The sequence below is a fragment of the Phyllobates terribilis genome, unplaced genomic scaffold, assembly GCF_046119375.1.
Source record: "Phyllobates terribilis strain yellow unplaced genomic scaffold, ASM4611937v1 Scaffold_7__3_contigs__length_470593459, whole genome shotgun sequence".
Taxonomy (NCBI): Eukaryota; Metazoa; Chordata; class Amphibia; order Anura; family Dendrobatidae; genus Phyllobates; species Phyllobates terribilis.
In genome coordinates, this window is record NW_027362767.1 from 194,479,314 (window position 1) to 194,497,987 (window position 18,674).

Sequence of the window (18,674 nt, forward strand, 5' to 3'; positions counted from 1 at the left end):
AGGAGATGTGCACTTTACACTTTGAAGCCACGGAGGTATTACACAGTGAAACTTATCACTGGATCATTTTTTTACAACAATTGCAAACATTATTATTTATTTATTTTCATCTACACAATAATTGGAATGTTTAATGGTTGCAAAACCTGTTTAAAAATTCTTCTTGCACTGGTGCAACCTGTTTAGCTAATCCATGGTAATGGTGGGCCCTCGCAAGGGAACAAACACCACTACACATTGTCCATAAACGTGAGCCCGGTCATTTGTCTGACTGTCCTTGAGGGGTCATGAGGGAAATGTTTCTTCCCCAGGAGGTAAAATTGTCTTCCATTACCCACAGGACAAATAGCTAGATGTGAGAATTCAGGACTTGTGCTTTTATAACTTCCATAAATTACACAAATACAGCAAAGATCTTTAAAATGTGATGGTATCAGATAGTATAGGTGACATCTTCATGAAATCTCTAAAGGTAACATCTCGTTGGACGTCTAGATAACGACTCGTAGAATGGAGAGGCGGAATGTTTCCACAGCACTCTCTATTCTCTGGAATATATAGGATTTGAAATACAATTTTTCAACGATCGGGTAAATGAGTTGAGGAAGTTAAGGTAAAATGTTATAAGATTTGAAAACCTATTATTCAACCTATTCTCATACAGAGGAGGTTTAACGTGATACTAAAATCATTCCTGGACAGAAGCAATGACAGATGCTGAGCCGAGAGCTTTCAGGCGTAGTCTTAAGCCACAAACTGTAATTGAAGCAATTTTATGTCTCCACCGAGACCCATTTAACGCTGTGGTCCTTATGAATTGAATAAAGCCCCAATGTCCTTCGAGTAATAACTATGATTTATACTGAGTGTTATGTACACAGAAGAGAATATTCAGAGAACATATGACAACCCTGGAGCAGAAGAAGACATGGTCACGCTCAATCCTATAACACATGGGTCATGACCACCCCTGCGCCCACCACTGCTTCTAATTACCAGTATTAATGAGCTCACAGGAAGCACAAATACTAAATATAATTACTATAGATCATTGAAACGAGTAATAACTATGATTTATACTGAGTGTTAAGTACACAGAAGGGAATATTCAGAGAACATATGACAACCCTGGAGCAGAAGACATGGTCACGCTCAATCCTATAACACATGGGTCATGACAACGCCTGCGCCCACCACTGCTTCTAATTAACAGTATTAATGAGCCTACAGGAAGCACAAATACTAAATATAATTACTACAGATCATCGAAACGAGAAGCTCCCACTCCTGAGAAAAATACTGACCGAATACTGATAGGCGGGCCGTGGCTAAGGCTTTTCCTTGCAGCTCTGGGGTTAAGTATTGTGACCAGTGGCTGCAGGGGAGCCCCGAAAGAAGGTGTCCAGGTCTCCATCATTTTCCAAACCAGGCAAATACTCAAACATGGCCGGCTGATCCTTCTGTCTTCAGGAGAGTTTGGCGAGTTCCACCTGACACCTTCTCTTGGCACCACGACCTGAAGCTTCTCACTCACCCTGGTGTTCAGCAGCCTGACACTCGCTCTTCTGATATTGATGTATAAGCTTAAACTTGGTCTTCAGACCCACAGCCAAAGGAGTTTTAAGGCACTGTGTAGATAAATGTCCATAGCAGTGTCAAGATTCCGAAAATGACCAACTCAGGAGGGGCAAGTTCCACATACAGACTATTGTCTGAAGATGAGCTGGTACTCTTTGTTCTTGTCAATGGTTGTAGTTCCTCTGTACTCATATTTTCAGCATGTACATCCTTGGTTTGACTCCGATACGCAGAGGCGGCCATCTTTGTGCACATTATACAAAATAAATGATAAAGAAATCAAGAGGAGGCGAGAGGACAAAACCATTTGAATCGTATATCTTATAATTATTTAAGCATTGAGCATTATCATTGGTGGATAAGTCAGTGTTCTACTTGCCAGAATCATAGTCCTTAAATGAAAAATTATCCCACCACTGTCACAAATTTTGTCATGACCACCATCAATAGAGCATGCATGATGGGGGGGACGACTGGGAGTAACCACTTTAGGATCACCTAAACGACTACATCCCCCTAATGTACATTTCACCTTCGCAAATAACCACCCAAAACGGCCACCACTAAGGCGTGGCTCAGGAGCTAGCACTCTTCGGGAAGCCTTCAGTTACTTCCTCACTTCTCAATAAAAAATCAAACTTCGCACATAGATTTATATCAGAACGCAAGACCGACCTTATTAAATGTGGCTCATCATGATGACAATTGTTACGATGCTTACACAATATATAAAAAAAAGAAAGCAGCAAATGACGTACAGTGAAAAGCAGCAGACACAATTCTTAAAATAAAAGAAAGTGAACCCGAATCCTGACAGTGCTCCTCTGTTACTTGTCCCCCATCCTGTGATGTCACCTCCGGGTCTGGGTCAGGATGATTGCATTTAAGGACTCTTGATGTTGATGCTATCCCTCCACTTCTAGGTTGCACAATTAACCCTATTACTTACACTTATTTTACATTTTCCTTCATACCTCTGTCTTTTTTATTGTGTAAATTGAAAGAGCCAAGACCCAATACCATAGATTCCCCCAATCACAACAGGTGACGTCACAGCTGACAATATTCTCCCTCCCTTCACAATCACCTTTGCACATGCTCATTATAGACTTCAACACAAAAAATAAGGTCAGACTCTGTTCATAGTCACTACGCACATATGTTGTTTCTTGAAACATGAAGTTAGAGTCTAAAAAGCCCCGCTGCCCAATGTAAAAATTGCAAGATTTCTATTTTTCACTTTTAATACTGATTTTGATTTGTAAAAAAAATATTGCCAAAAATATATTTAACACAAAACCTGAACAATTGATAATTTTCTGATGATAGCTGCCTTATAAGAGGATTCATGCAGAATTCCATCAGATTCAATCAATGGCTGTTAGAAATGTCGTCTTTGAAATTGTACTGATCTCCTCCTTAGGTTTGGCACATTGTGAGTCTTCTTCCTCATCTACTCTTAGTTTTAACAACTATTCAGAAAGCATTCAGGAAATCCTGATTGAAGATTTCCTTTATAGAAATGTTGCCAGGAAAATGTTGGTGAATATTTTATCTCTAGTAGATTTATATAAATGACTTAAATGATATTTATTAACGGTCATTATTCCATTGAGCACCACCGCTCAGAAGTCAGGAGAAACTGTGGAAGGTGGGATGGTGGATGGAGAGTGAACCTCCTAGGTTGGCTCTACTTTATCATATTTGTCAGGGAAATATTAATGTCAGGAAAATGTTCTTCCATATTTGCCTGACATAGATATTCACCCCCTCCCTTATTCCCCTCACCTCTTGTGAGTACCAAGCTGTCCCCTTTTGCTCAGCACAAAGCCCCAATTAACACAGTCATGAGTAAGGCCTTACACAAACAAATGCTACCAAAGAAGTATTATAACTTCATTTAGCATCTTATCCCTGGAAGAGGCAGGGGGTAATGACTGGCATGGTTGCACTAATTTGCGTGTAACTGGGAAAGTTGCTTTTCCGAGCTTCAAAGAGAGTTTAACACAAATCTCCAGACAATCCGACTACGAAACGAAGTATGAAATATTGTATGTTCCATGCGTCTGACAATAACGGGACCCATATTTTTAGTGACCGAACCAGCCCAGGAATGCATCCATACTTTTCCAGGGCTGTAAGCAAAATGAGGTAGCTGTAGTGCAAAAACACCAGAATAGCAGACTGCAGCTATGCGATGTGTGGTCTCTATATGAAGGTAAAATCATAATAGAAAATATGATTTCACTTTTGGGCTTCTGGGATCAACGCACGATGAGTTATCCCAAAAAACAGGTTTTTAATACAAATCTGAAGGGTGGAGCCCAGCCCCTGTGATGTCATCACAGTGGGGGGGGGGTCTCCCTTCAGCATAAAATAGTTTGTTGAGGCTGAAGCTGTGTTCTTTAACTGGGAGTATATGTCTATCATAGCGGAGGACCCTGTTCAATAACAGTAAACGGAGCGCCTCCCCTCCACCTATCTTGAATCGTCGCAGGGGTCTTTATAGTGTTTCTCCTTTTATCCTGTTTATTTTATGTAACTGCTTATGCATTTTTAATGTCTCCCTTGTAACATCCTTGTATATATTTTTCTTAAACACTGCCTTCTTTTTGGATTAAATATAAAATTTAATAGTCCTATTTCTTTTGTTCTGTAATCGTTCCCTTCCCCAAAGCCGTATAAGCTACCAAAAAGCAGGTGTCCGACCAGGCCTATATTATATTTCAAACTTGGCCGGTGGTGGCAGAGAATAATAATAATTGGGCTATCGTGAAGCTGACAGAGACACTATGGAGGGCGTTAAACACGGATTCCAGGCTTTGGAAGCCAGAGATGTGACACCATACGCTCACTGGTCGCTTGCTGATATCCACGTAGCAAATAGTCTGGATCGTGTGCTCGCGATTCCGGATGAAATAATGACAGTGTGATGGCACAGTGAGATATCGCGTGATCTCGCCGGTGTCGTCTCCCTATGTTGGAATCCCTGACAATATTTCAAATGTTTTCTGTGTTCACACGAGTCCAGTGTTGGGCAAGTATTTTCCATGTGTTCTAGCTTTGTTCTGTAAAGGCTTTTTCCCATTTGCAGAACAGCTATTAAGCATTTGTTCTTAGAACTCTGTGTTGTGCCGTTTGTTATTCTCCTGGAACTGTATAAGTAAGTAGACAATTGAGTGATACCATTCTCCTTATCAATGTGCTGTATTCTTACAGTCTGACCCTGTCATCCAGTATGTGCTGACATTAGAATATGTATGGTACATTTGCGGCCCATTTCCCCTTAGAAGACTCTAGGTCTGTGGAATACACCACCACAGACAATACAGCAGCTCTGTGCAAAGACGTCTTCTCCAGAAAGCTTAAAGCCAACTCTCTAGTACTCCCTATATTCTGCTCAGCCATATGACTCAGGATATTCAGCTAAACCATAATCTTCTCCAAAAAAGACCCCCATTACACCATCTGCTTCTCTGCTTATCAGGAAACAGACGACCTGCTAAAATAGCATCTGATGACAGCAAAGCCCAGGCGACCAGTGCGAAATCTCCTTATTCACACAGTAAGGCTTTGTGTCAGTCTTATTACAGGATCCAAGGTGGATATTTTATAGCCTTCATGATGCATAAAGATCCATAAATATCTATCCCATATCTATTATATATCATCTATTATCTATCATCTATCTATTATCTATCTATTATATATCATCTATTATCTATCATCTATCTATTATCTATCTATTATATATCATCTATTATCTATCATCTATCTATTATCTATCTACTATCTATCTATTATCTATCTATCTATCTATTATCTATCTATCTATCATCTATCTATTATCTATCTATTATCTATCTATCTATCTATTATCTATCTATCTATTATCTATTATCTATCATCTATCTATTATCTATCATCTATCTATTATCTATCTAGTATCTATCTATTATCTATCTATCTATCTATCATCTATCTATTATCTATCTATTATCTATCTATCTATTATCTATCTATCTATTATCTATTATCTATCATCTATCTATTATCTATCATCTATCTATTATCTATCTATTATCTATCTATTATCTATCATCTATCTATTATCTATCATCTATCTATTATCTATCTATTATCTATCTATTATCTATCATATATCTATCATCTATCTATTATCTATCTATCTATTATCTATCTATCTATTATCTATCTATTATATATCATCTATTATCTATCTATTATCTATCTACTATCTATCTATCTATCATCTATCTATTATCTATCTATTATCTATCATATATCTATTATCTATCTATCTATTATCTATCATTTATCTATTATCTATCTATCTATTATCTATATATTATCTATCTATTTCAATCTATCATCTATCTATTATCTATCTATCTATCATCTATCTATCATCTATCTATCTATTATCTATCTATTATCTATCTATCTATTATCTATCTATTATCTATCAATTATCTATAATCTATTATCTATTATCTATCATCTATCTATTATCTATCTTTTATCTATCTATTATTTATCTATTATCTATCTATTATCTATCTATCATCTATCATCTATTTATTATCTATTATCTATCATCTATTTTATCTATCTATCTATTATCTATCTATCATCTATCTATTATCTATCATCTATTTATTATCTATTATCTATCATCTATTTTATCTATCTATCTATCTATTATCTATCTATCATCTATCTATCTATTATCTATCTATTATCTATCATCTATCTATCTATTATCTATCTATTATCTATCTATCATCTATCTATTATCTATCATCTATCTATCATCTATCTATTATCTATCTATTACCTATCATCTATTATCTATTATCTATCATCTATCTATTATCTATCTATTATCTATCTATTACCTATCATCTATTATCTATCGATCATCTATTATCTATCATCTGTTTATTATCTATCTATTATCTATTATATATCATATTATCTATCTATCTATTATCTATCTATCTATTATCTATCTATTATCTATGTATCTATCTATTATCTATCATCTATCTATTATCTATCTATCATCAATCTATTATCTATCTATTATCTATCATCTATCTATTATCTGTCTATTATCTATCTATTATCTATCTATTTTCTATCTATTATCTATGTATCTATCTATCTATTATCTATCTATTATCTATCATCTATCTATTATCTATTATCTATCTATTATCTATCTATTATCTATTATATAGTGGGTACGGAAAGTATTCAGACCCCTTAAAATTTTTCACTCATTGTTTCATTGCAGCCATTTGGTAAACTCTAAAAAGTTCATTTTTTCTCATTAAAGTCCACTCTGCACCCCATCTTGACTGAAAAAAAAACAGAAATGTAGAAATTTTTGCAAATTTATTAAAAAAGAAAAACTGAAATCTCACATGGTCATAAGTATTCAGACCCTTTCCTCAGTATTGAGTAGAAGCCCCCTTTTGAGCTAGTATAGCCATGAGTCTTCTTGGGAATGATGCAATAAGTTTTTCACCCCTGGATTTGGGGATCCTCTGCCATTCTTCTTTGCAGATCCTCTCCAGTTCCGTCAGGTTGGATGGTGAACGTTGGTGGACAGCCATTTTCAGGTCTCACCAGAGATGCTCAATTGGGTTTAGGTCAGGGCTCTGGCTGGGCCAGTCAAGAATGGTCACAGGGTTGTTCTGAAGCCACTCCTTTGTTATTTTAGCTGTGTGCTTAGGGTCATTGTATTGTTGGAAGGTGAACCTTCGGCCAAGTCTGAGGTCCAGAACACTCTGGAAGAGGTTGTCATCCAGGATATCTCTGTACTTGGCTGAATTCATGTTTCCTTCAATTGCAAACAGTCATACTGTCCCTGTAGCTGAAAAACACCCCTATAGCATGATGCTGCCACCACCATGTTTTACTGTTGGGATTGTATTGGGCAGGTGATGAGCAATGCCTGGTTTTCTCCACACATACCGCTTAGAATTATCACAAAAAAGTTCTATCTTGGTCTCATCAGACCAGAGAATCTTATTTCTCATAGTCTGGGAGTCCTTCATGCGTTTTTGAGCTAACTCTATGCAGGCTTTCATATGTCTTGCACTGAGGAGAGGCTTCCGTCGGGCCACTCTGCCATAAAGGCCCGATAGGTGGAGGGCTGCAGTGATAGTTGACTTTGTGGAACTTTCTCCCATCTCCCTACTGCATCTCTGGAGCTCAGCCACAGTGATCTTGGGGTTCTTCTTTACCTCTCTCACCAAGGCTCTTCTCCCACGATTGCTCAGTTTGGCTGGAATTCCAGGTCTAGGAAGACTTCTGGTGGTCCCAAACTTCTTCCATTTAAGGATTATGTAGGCCACTGTGCTCTTAGGAACCTTGAGTACTGCAGAAATTCTTTTGTAACCTTGGACAGATCTGTGCCTTGCCACAATTCTGTCTCTGAGATCCTTGGGCAGTTCCTTTGAGCTCATGATTCTCATTTGGTCTGACATGCACTGTGAGCTGTGAGGTCTTATATAGACAGATGTGCACCTTTCCAAATCAAGTCCTATCAGTTTAATTAAACACAGCTGGACTGCAATGAAGGAGTAGAACCATCTCAAGGAGGATCACAAGGAAATGGACAGCATGTGACTTAAATATGAGTGTCTGAGCAAAGGGTCTGAATACTTATGACCATGTGATATTTCAGTTTTTCTTTTTTAATAAATTTGCAAACATTTCTACATTTCTGTTTTTTTTCAGTTCAGATGGGGTGCAGAGTGGACTTTAATGAGAAAAAATGAACTTTTTAGAATTTAGGAAATGGCTGCAATGAAAGAAAGTGAAACATTTAACTGAGTGTGAATACATTCCGTACCCACTGTATATCTATCTATTATCTATTATCTATCTTTTATCTATCTGTCATCTATCTATTCGTACACTTAACGGGAATCTGTCAGAAGAGACAGAGACCCTGATTCTAGCTGCTTGCTATAGTTTTGATAAAATCTCAGTTTTATCAGCAGGAGATTATTAGTAGAAGACTAGTAAACCTGCTGCCATATAGTCCTCCATACTCATGAGCTCTGTATAACCCCGCCCCCACTACTGATTGGCAGCTTTTTGCCTATGCACAGTGTACACAGAAAGCAGCCAATCAGTGGTGTGGGCAGGGTTATACACAGCTCTGCATTCAGAGAACTGCTAGATCTGCAGCAGAGAAATCAGTGACACATCGCTGGAATCAGGGTCTCTGCCCCTACATCATGCTGCTCTCAGATGGGGGAGCAAAACCTGCTGACAGATTCCCTTTAATATCTGAATACACTGTGATAAGAAATCCATGAACGCATCATATTAATACGGACGCCGGGATTCAAGGTGACATTGTGAGCTTGTTTTTAGTCCCTTGGAAATAATTTCTTCTCCTCCATGTTCCCTGCATCTGATGACAGCGCAGGAGATGGATCCGTGTGAAAATAAGCTGCCGTATTCAGGTGTATGGAGGTGTGCTGGGGTCTGCGGTGATGGTACATAGAGGTGATATTCCCAGATGCTGAGGGTTATTCCTGCTGCTCTGTGTGCAGTATGTGTATGTATGAGGTCGCCGCACTCTGCCGGGGCCGCCGCGCTCTGCCGGGGCCACCGCTCTCTGCCGGGGCCGCCACGCTCTGCCGGAGCCGCATTGCACTATAAGCAGAGCGTTCCTTCTCAGCGTCGCTGCAAGATCAGTGGGGAAACAGTTTCTGAGCAGAGAAGACACCAGCTTCTGGAATGTCTTCTTATACACGATCAAGCCTTTTTATAGTGTTTATAGCCACATTTCTAACATTTACCCTATAGTAAGAGCTGCTCTTCTCCAGACCCCAAATCATCCCCCTATTGTGTATTTACATGTGACTGATTTATTTCTATTCAGTAGCAATGCTGTGGGCATGAGAGGAGGACAGCCATCGAGGGAGAAGAAGACATACGCAGTGGGCAGTGTCCCCTTCCACCGATTGTCTCCATCAAGAACAATCGGGATCATTTGTCTTTTTCTTTTGAGGTCCAAAACCATCCATTTCATTTCTTGGATGTTCTCTTTCCAGAACGTCATGGAGTGTCTACAAGTCCTGCTACCAGCTTACACCCAGGACTTATGATCAAAAACTGATTTACAGACGAAATGAATGGAGCCGACCTACACTACGTGCTCCAGAGATTCAGTCTCCAGAAAAGAGGGTCCCCAGGGGTCTGCTCAAGAGAGGGAAACTGTAATCTCCCAGACTCAGGAGACATGTCACACATCATCTTCTCTAGGGTCTTTATTGATGTCCATGCACGAGCACAGCAACTTACATATGGAATAGCAACCCTTCACCATTTTTTTCCCCCTTCTTCCCAGAGCCATAACTTTTTTTTATTTTCCACCAATATGGCCATCTGAGGGTTTGTTTTTTTGTGGGACGAGTTGTACTTTTGATCTACACCATTGGTTTTAACATATCATCTACTGGAAAATGGAAAAAAATTCCAACTGCGGCGAAACTGCAAAAAAGTGCATTTCCACAATTGATTTTTAGGGGTTTTTTTTTACCATGTTCACTGAATGCTAAAACTGTCCTGCCATTATTATTCTCCAGGTCATTACGAGATTGTAGACACCAAATATGTATAGGTTCTTTTTTATTTAAGAAGTGATAAAAAAATTCAAAGTTTGTTAAAAAAAAAGTGTTGCCACTTTCCAAGACCTGTAGCGTCTTCATTTTTCGGGATCTGGGGCCGGGTGAGGGCTTATTTTTTGCGCGCTGAGCTGACGTTTTTATTGTTACCATTTTGGGGTAGATCCAATGTTTTAATCGCATTTTATAGCAATGTTGCCGCTGCAAAAAAAATGTAATTCCTGCGTTTAGATTTTTTTATAGTTACGCCGGATTAATTTATTTTATATTTTGATAAATTGGGCGATTCTGAACACGGCAAATTTCTATTTTTAATAGTTTTATTTTCAGTGGGGCAAAATAAAGTGATTTGAACTTTTATGTTTTTTAAATTTTTTTGATATATTTTAAAACTTTTTTTTAAACTTTTTACTTACTTTAATAAACTCCATGGGAGACTAGAAGCTGCGATTGTCTGATCGCCTGAGCTACAGGGCTTCAGCCTTGCTTTGTATATCATAAATCATGATCTCCTATGAACGCCGGCCACAAGCATAGGTGACAGACATGGGTGACAGGCATGGGTGACAGGCACGGGTGACAGGTATGGGTGACAGGCACAGGTGTCTTCTGCAGAACCCCGGCTGTTATGACAAACGATCGGTGCCCCGCGATCACGTGACAGGGGTGCCAATGGGTGGGTCTTGGGTTGCACTTCTGGCCAGCAGTATTTAACTTGTTAACAGTCCACCCACGGCTGTTAGAGGCACATGATCAGATCAGCTGTCATGTGCAGAGAAAGATGCGGGCTCAGCACCAAAGCCTGCCGCAAAGGCAGGGAAACAACCTCAGACTTACATATATGTCCAAGGTCATGAAAGGGTGTCACGCCAGATGTGAGTGCAACACAGAGAGTCACGCCAGGTGTGAGTGCAACACAGAGGAGAAAGGGAAAGGGAGCCCAGACACTAGGGAAAGGGGGAAGAGGTGACCTCTTAATCTGAACTAGAGTCACCCTGTCTCCCCCTAACGTCCCTATACAGCCTCCACAGCTGTCGCCAATCACGTGCCTCGCCCTACTATCTCTGGCGTAAGGCTATAACTGGGGGTGGAAGGAGATGAGCACTAGTCAACCTCCGCTAGCACGCTAAAGACAAAAGGGGAAGACAACAAAGGTGAACAACAACTTAGCTTTAGAAGAACTCCAACAGGGCACACGGCCTCAAGATTCCAGAGAGGACATGATGCTGCTTCAGCCAAGTTCCAAGTAGAAATGAGCATAACAGGCGACGCCCACCTAGACACACCAGGTATATATACACCCAGACTAAAGGGAGGTAGTCGCTGGTTCCTAAACACAGCCTCCTATCTAGGCAGCCATCTGCTTAGCCAAACATGGAGATCTCCTGCAAACCACTGCAGGGCGACTGTCTGTCACCTCTAAAACACCCGTGACAGTACTTCCCCCCCTCTACGAGTGTCCTCCGGACCCTCAGGACCGAGTTTCTCAGGAAAAGAGGTGTGAAAAGAGAGAACCAATCTGGGAGTGTTCACCTCTGACGCTGAAACCCACGTCCTCTATTCCAGACCATAGCCTTTTCAGTGCACCAAGTATTGCAGAGAACGACGTTGGAGATGAGAATCCACTATCCTCAAAATCTCGAACTCCAAAACACCTTCAACCATTACTGGGGGCGGTGGTAGAGGTGAGGGCTCAAGAGGTTCTACATACCTTTTGAGTAAGGACCTGTGGAACACATTGTGAACCTTAAGGGCCTGAGGAAGTGTCAAGGTAGGATATATATTTTAGAAAATCAATTAGTGTCTTTTGGTAGATTGCCTGGTCAGTGTGAATCAATGTAGCGATGATGGAGTGATCTGTGTGTGTGTATGTATGCAGGTGTGTATATGCACATGGATTATGTTGGTGGTTGATGAATGTATAACTAACAGCTTCTGTTCTGGTTTGTAGATGATTTCCTGGGGGTGACGTGTGCATTTGCGCGGCTGGTGGCAGTGAGATTCGTGTCGAGTTGGGGGGAGATGATGCTGAGGGGTGAACTCACCCCCTCCATCGGAATTCCTAAGGCGTTACTCAAACCAAGAGATACATAGATGGGCAAATTACAGCGTGCCGAGTTATCAGAAAAAAGCAATAAATTTTACTAATCCCACCTAGAAGGAGAATGGTATTTAACCCCATGTCTACGTAATAAAGTGGGCCATTATGCCAAGTTCTGATTGACCCACTCGGTTTGATTGTTCAACTGAGGGTGGAAGGCAGAGGAAAAGGACAGCTGCACTCCTAGTTTAGAACAGAATGTCTTCCGGAACTTGGAAACAAACTGGGTTCCCCGGATCAGACACCACATCGGAGGGAACCCCGTGGAGATCTCCTGCAAACCATTGCAGGGTGACTGTCTGTCACCTCTGACACACCCGTGACAAAGGGTTGTTCACCTTTGGGGACCTTTTTTTCTTACTTAAATGCATGAAAATGGGGATAAAAATCATTTTTTGCAAATGAGTTTCATTAACACTTTTGCACCATTTCCCTGGTGTAGCCGCAGTATCGCACTGTCTATTGCTGGATGCAGAGTCAGTGCACAGGGTTGGCCACATTATATTATTTACTAGCTTTCCTTTGGAGAGTCTTCGTCATGACATGCCTGTGTACTTCTTGGTTTTCTGCTCACTGGAAGCTGAATCCCAGAAAGTTTGAAGTTGGAGCTGGAACTGTTGCAAGATACAGATTTACACCCACCTCCAGGATTGCCCCCTGATCGGCCACTTTCAGTGTGGCTTCCCGACCTTTTATGGTCCAGTTCACAGGTCCGTCCTGCCAATATTGGAATGATTACCAGGTACGTAGATACTCTGAGATGCGTGTTCTGGTATCTGCCTTGTAAAGCCCCACACATCATCCCATGACATGCCATAAAAGCTGCGCCAGTCGCTCGTGGACTGGAATTATAATCATGAAGAGGTTCGCTGGGAGAAGATGTGGGATCAATATTCCATCAATATGGCAGAATCACCCCATCATCACCTCTCAGGATTATCATCTTCCACTGTTACATCTGTCTTCTAGCACAATACAATTCAGTATTTCCCTGCTTCACGTATATGATAAGGTTATTTTCTTTTTAATTTGGCATGAGGACAAATTAAATTATGTTAATTTCAAGTAATTAAGAAATATGTCTGCAATGCTTGATGCAAATTGATGAAAAAGGGAATATGCACATACAGGAAAAGAGGCTGCTAAGTAATTCAATTACGGAGGTGTAAACTATGGCATAAATAACTTCATGCAAGTGGTTTTCAGTGTTTTTCTGTAACTATCAGTGTAGAAAGGCAGCAATGTTAGACCTTGAGTGGAAGGCGCGGATGCACAGATCTGTGATAGCCGGAGACGGAGAAGTGTAAAGATACACAACATGATACCAAACAGCACAGTGACTACTTTTCACCTTTAAAATAGGCAACTAACTGATTATAAAAATGCAGACACCTTTGATACTTATTACAGGATACACTTTAATTTAACACGTCCCTATGGTCAAATTATTATTAATCTTTTCTCGAGTTATCATAATTTTTGTCCAAGCCATTTTTATTCATGTTTTAAATGTTCCTGTTTAACCACAATTCAAAAGCAATTTCTGATTGTCATTAGTTGATATTCAGTAAAGTTAAATTGAAAATTTCTTTTGCCAGTTTCAAGTTATTTCAGTGACCAATGTAGGTTTTTCTTATTTTAATAGAAGGGTACCAACAATTTTGTCCATGTCTGTATGTCATTTACAATATTTTAGGAGTTTTGTATGTTTATTAGTTACAGTCTGATTTTTATTTTTAAAGAGGAATGTCTATTTTAGACAAAATATATTTTTCATGGATAATCTGTCACCAAAAAAACTGATCAGAGGGCTGCTGGGATCTTCAGTGATCAGCTATAATCTACAGGAAAAGGTAGTGGATTACTATTGAGTTTTTTTAAGTTTGTTTGCTTTTAAAGAGATAACTTTTCAAGATCAATCACTTATAATACAGTACTTAACAAAAAAATGTCACATCCCAAAATGGTACAAATAAAACATGAGCTCATTTTTGCAGAAAAGCGTAAAAAAAAAAAAGTTATAACTGTCGGAATCTAGCAACATAAAAATATGATTTTTCCTTAAAAAAAATAAATTGTAAAATATAAAAAATATCAATTTGGTGTTGACATAGACATATGATACTGAGCAAGTTATCATATCAATTATACCACACAATGAGTGCTATAAAAACCAACCCTCAGAAACACAAATCTGATATCGAAACTCAAAATGGTGCTATTAAACCCCCCCAAAATAATGTTTCTTATTATATCCCTAGATGTACAGTTATATAAAAAAGTTTGGGCACCCCTATTAATCTTAAGCTTAATGTTTTCTTAAAATTGGTGTTTTTGCAGCAGCTATTTCAGTTTGATATATGTAATAACTGTTGGACACAGTAATGTTTCTGCCTTGAAATGAGGTTTATTGTACTAACAGAAAATGTGCAATCTGCATTCAAACAAAATTTGACAGGTGCATAAGTATGGGCACCCTTATCATTTTCTTGTTTTAAATACTCTCCTACCTACTTTTTATTGACTTACTAAAGCACTTTTTTTGGTTTTGTAACCTCATTGAGCTTTGAACTTCATAGCCAGGTGTATGCAATCATGAGAAAAGCTCAATAACTGTATAACCAGAGAGATGTAATCAGGGACACTTTTCTGGGTTTCCACAGTGGTGGTAGCTCAAAGGCTCTGAAAGAGCAGCCAGCCTCCCAAAAACCAATCCAACAAACTCTTTGTTCCTGAAATCAAATGGCTGTCACTCCCTTCTGAGCCTGGCAGTGTACGCCCACATGGATGACACTACTAGCAAGAAGAACTGACTTCATTTATGGAGTTTTAGGGGTCTTTGGAAGCACCAGCAGAGCGCAATGTATTGGGTGAGGCAGACAGGGTGTAACATCCAGTTTCTGGACAACACATGAGTGTTGGTACAAATGCAGCAAATAAGTTATTAAACTCAGGATAAAATAAACTTATGATGAAAACACTCCCAGGATCCAGCACTTTACAAAATAAGGAATAGAATTGAATGCCTTCCGTATGCAGCATTTCAGGAAATCTGTCTTTTTATCTAAAGTCTGGGATTGATTCCCTGGAACATGCCATAATTGAAGACAATAAAGCCTACTCCTTGTTTTTTTTAAAGAGGACCTGTCACTTTCACAAAAAAATTGAGATAAATGCCTTGTAAAAGTCCATTGTTCTGTGACTTTTTTCCGTTTTATGCTGTGTCGGTCTAATGAAGAGATATTCACATGTATTGCTTTTGCAGCGTAGCATGTGAAATTTCAACAGTCTTCACAGTTTTCCCTGTGGGTTTGCGCTTTCACTCCTCCCTGCCAATCACTGCTTAGAAGCATCTGAGACTGCTAGACTGCTTGGTCCACTGCAATGTGATTGGCAACATCTGGTAGGGAGGTGTGACAGTGCCCGCCCCAGAAAAGAGTCTGAACAAACTCCCAGTTGCTCTGCAAGCAGAGATGTCACATATTGAGCTCCAAAAGCAACACGTGAATATCTCTGCAATGGAGCGATGCAGCACAAAATGGAAAAGAGCGGCAGAATCAGGGAAGCTCGGAGATTTTTACAAAATAGTTAACTATTTATTTGATCAAGTGACAGGACCTCTTTACAGCACTGGTGCATGGGAATTTTTTTAATCCTATAGTATCCTAATTTTATTCTGTTAAGTCAAAAAATTATGGGACACAAGTAGTGTGCTTTCTAACCACGAAACACAAAATAGTAATTAGGACACTCTGTTTCTACAGTGGGTAGAAGATGGATACAATCGGTGCTGAAATTACATCTGCGCTAAACAATGTAAGCTGCACTCAACATTTACTGCAGTCTAATTTCTGTAAAACACCAGTGGATCTAAATGCTTCCTACACCTTATGTGAATACCATTAGAGCTGTAGTTTCAAAAATGGGGTTTCCTCTAAGGGATTTCCACTGTAATGGCACCTCACAGCCACGGAAAGGTGACACAAAAACTATCCAGGAAAATCTGAACTCCAATATCCAAATGGTGCTCTTTTCCTCTGAGACCCATTTTTATACCCATATAGGGTATATCCGCATTTAGATGATATTTCCTGACACATTTTTTTACCTATTAAGAAAAATTTGGGGCTGAACATAATTTTATTGCAAAAAAAAAAATAGTTTTCATTTCCATGGCTTAATGTCATAATATGCTGTGAAACACCTGTGGAGGGCCAAAATGCTCCCTACACCCCTAGATGAATTCCTCGAAAAGTGTAATTTTAAAAAATGGGGTCATTTTTATGGCTGTTTTGCTGAGCTGGCACCTTAAGTGTCTCCGCATATGTGACAAAGTACCGAGCGACAAACTATTTCAGCAAAATCTGCTCATTCCCTTCTAAGCCCGGTTGTGTCCCCAAACAGTAATGTCCGATCATATAGTCACTATTACAATACTCACAGCAATTGGGTAGTGAATTGTCCTTTTACTTTCTCTTTTTACCTTTTACATTAATCATTTATTTTTACTAAATTGAAATATTTTAAAGAATATCATTTTTTATTTTCATTGTTCAGTTCTGTAACGATCCATGAAAGAACTGTGGGGTCAAAGTGATCACTACATTCTTGATGAATTTCCCTGTGGGTGTAGTTTCCAAAATGAAAACCAAAATAAGCTGTATAAAGCCCCCACTAGAAGGACAACTTCACTTTTATTATTATACATTATAACTATTAGAATGACAATTATTATAAATAAGGATCAGGTGAAAATTTAAAATCAAACAGTTGCTAAGTTTTCTCATAATGAATGTCGTATATAGTACGTTTCATGCCTTAATTAATAGCAAAGAAGGTCCCCCGGAATATCGTCCTATAACTGGTTAACGCCAGTGTTTTTACTTTTCACAAAGAGACACAAATTAGAATTGTTTCCCCAATGTTTCCCCACTACAGAGGCTTCATCAGGGGATGATGCTTCTGAACCTCGTTACATAAATACTTTTACTACATATTCCAAAACCTGAAGAGAAATTGTGTTATGAATTGTGAGTTGTTGTTTTTTTCCTTTATTCCTTATAAAAATGAAGCATTTGGGGCTAAATCAACATTTTGGATACTATTTCCAATTAAAATATAACCTTTACTTAACAATAATGATATAGTTATTTCATATAATATACTGTGTAGGATTACGGGCTTAAACAACCTAATGAAACAATTTTACACATCCACTTCTCATTGCAATAGCATTCTGTATATAAAAAGAAGGGATATAATTAGGGCTCATTGTGGATCAGACTTCATTTGTTGTTGAGGACAGGGAATACGTAATCTGAGTATTACAAAATAATCAAAATATCCAATTTATTATATTAGGATCATTACCTCAGTCCAATAGACCATGCCTTAGTACATCTCAATAGAGGGATTAGAGGTCATTATTCGGTAACATATAAACTTTCTCTTACTTATCGTTATATGATTATTCTTTATTTTATTCATATAATCTTTATATACCAAATTTGTCATGATTTGGATTACATTTCCCTATCATAATCAAAATCCTGCATCTGCTCATTTCATCAAGAGCTATTAGTGACTATGATAGTTTCCTCCTATATGATATTCCATTTGTCATTGATTAAACAATGTGGAGTGATAAAGTGTTGATAATTATTCCTCATCACCCTAAAGGACAATCATAATACCAGCGTAAAGCTCTCTTATATTTTCCTCATTACCCCTACGTGTTTCGCTGCTATTTGTGATTCATCAGGGAGAGTAATTAAGGACAGAAGACCACCAACCATGGCTGGATGTAATTCGGTGGGGTTCTTTTACATAAGCAGATATCGGTTTAATCAATCAATGTAATTCATGACTGGCATACAATGGCAGACAAGTGTTTATACAGACGAGAATTGTGAATGAAGTGGTTAAATAGCTTTAGTTTCGCTCCAAACAATCACCATTTACATTACACAATCTTCAAAAAGATGAAGGAGAATTTTTCGATTGCCTACATGATGAATGAGCGTCACTGAACACATCAGTCATTCAACCCATTGGCATTACACAATTATCGTGGACGAAGGATCATTATCGTTGCACTCGAATGGATTTTCAAACGATGTAAATGTACCTTTAGGAGCAAGTTTGACCCATTGTCTGCAGAGAGGAGGAAAAACTGTAGGTTGTGGCTGAGAAGGAAGCTGTTACGTCGGCCACTCGCATGCCCTCTAAGCACCGCACTACCCAACGTGCGTTTTGCTCTACTCCACCCAGTACCTGACCATCACTCCTTGTGTCGCCTCGTGCTGGTTGTGAGTCATAGG

General features: G+C 38.9%; 1 protein-coding gene across 4 annotated transcripts in view; it reads right to left on the reverse strand.

The window, feature by feature from the left end:
- Nucleotides 1-18,674, reverse strand: part of MID2 (midline 2) — a 731,820-nt gene that overhangs the window by 694,232 nt on the left and 18,914 nt on the right. The window lies entirely within an intron of this gene.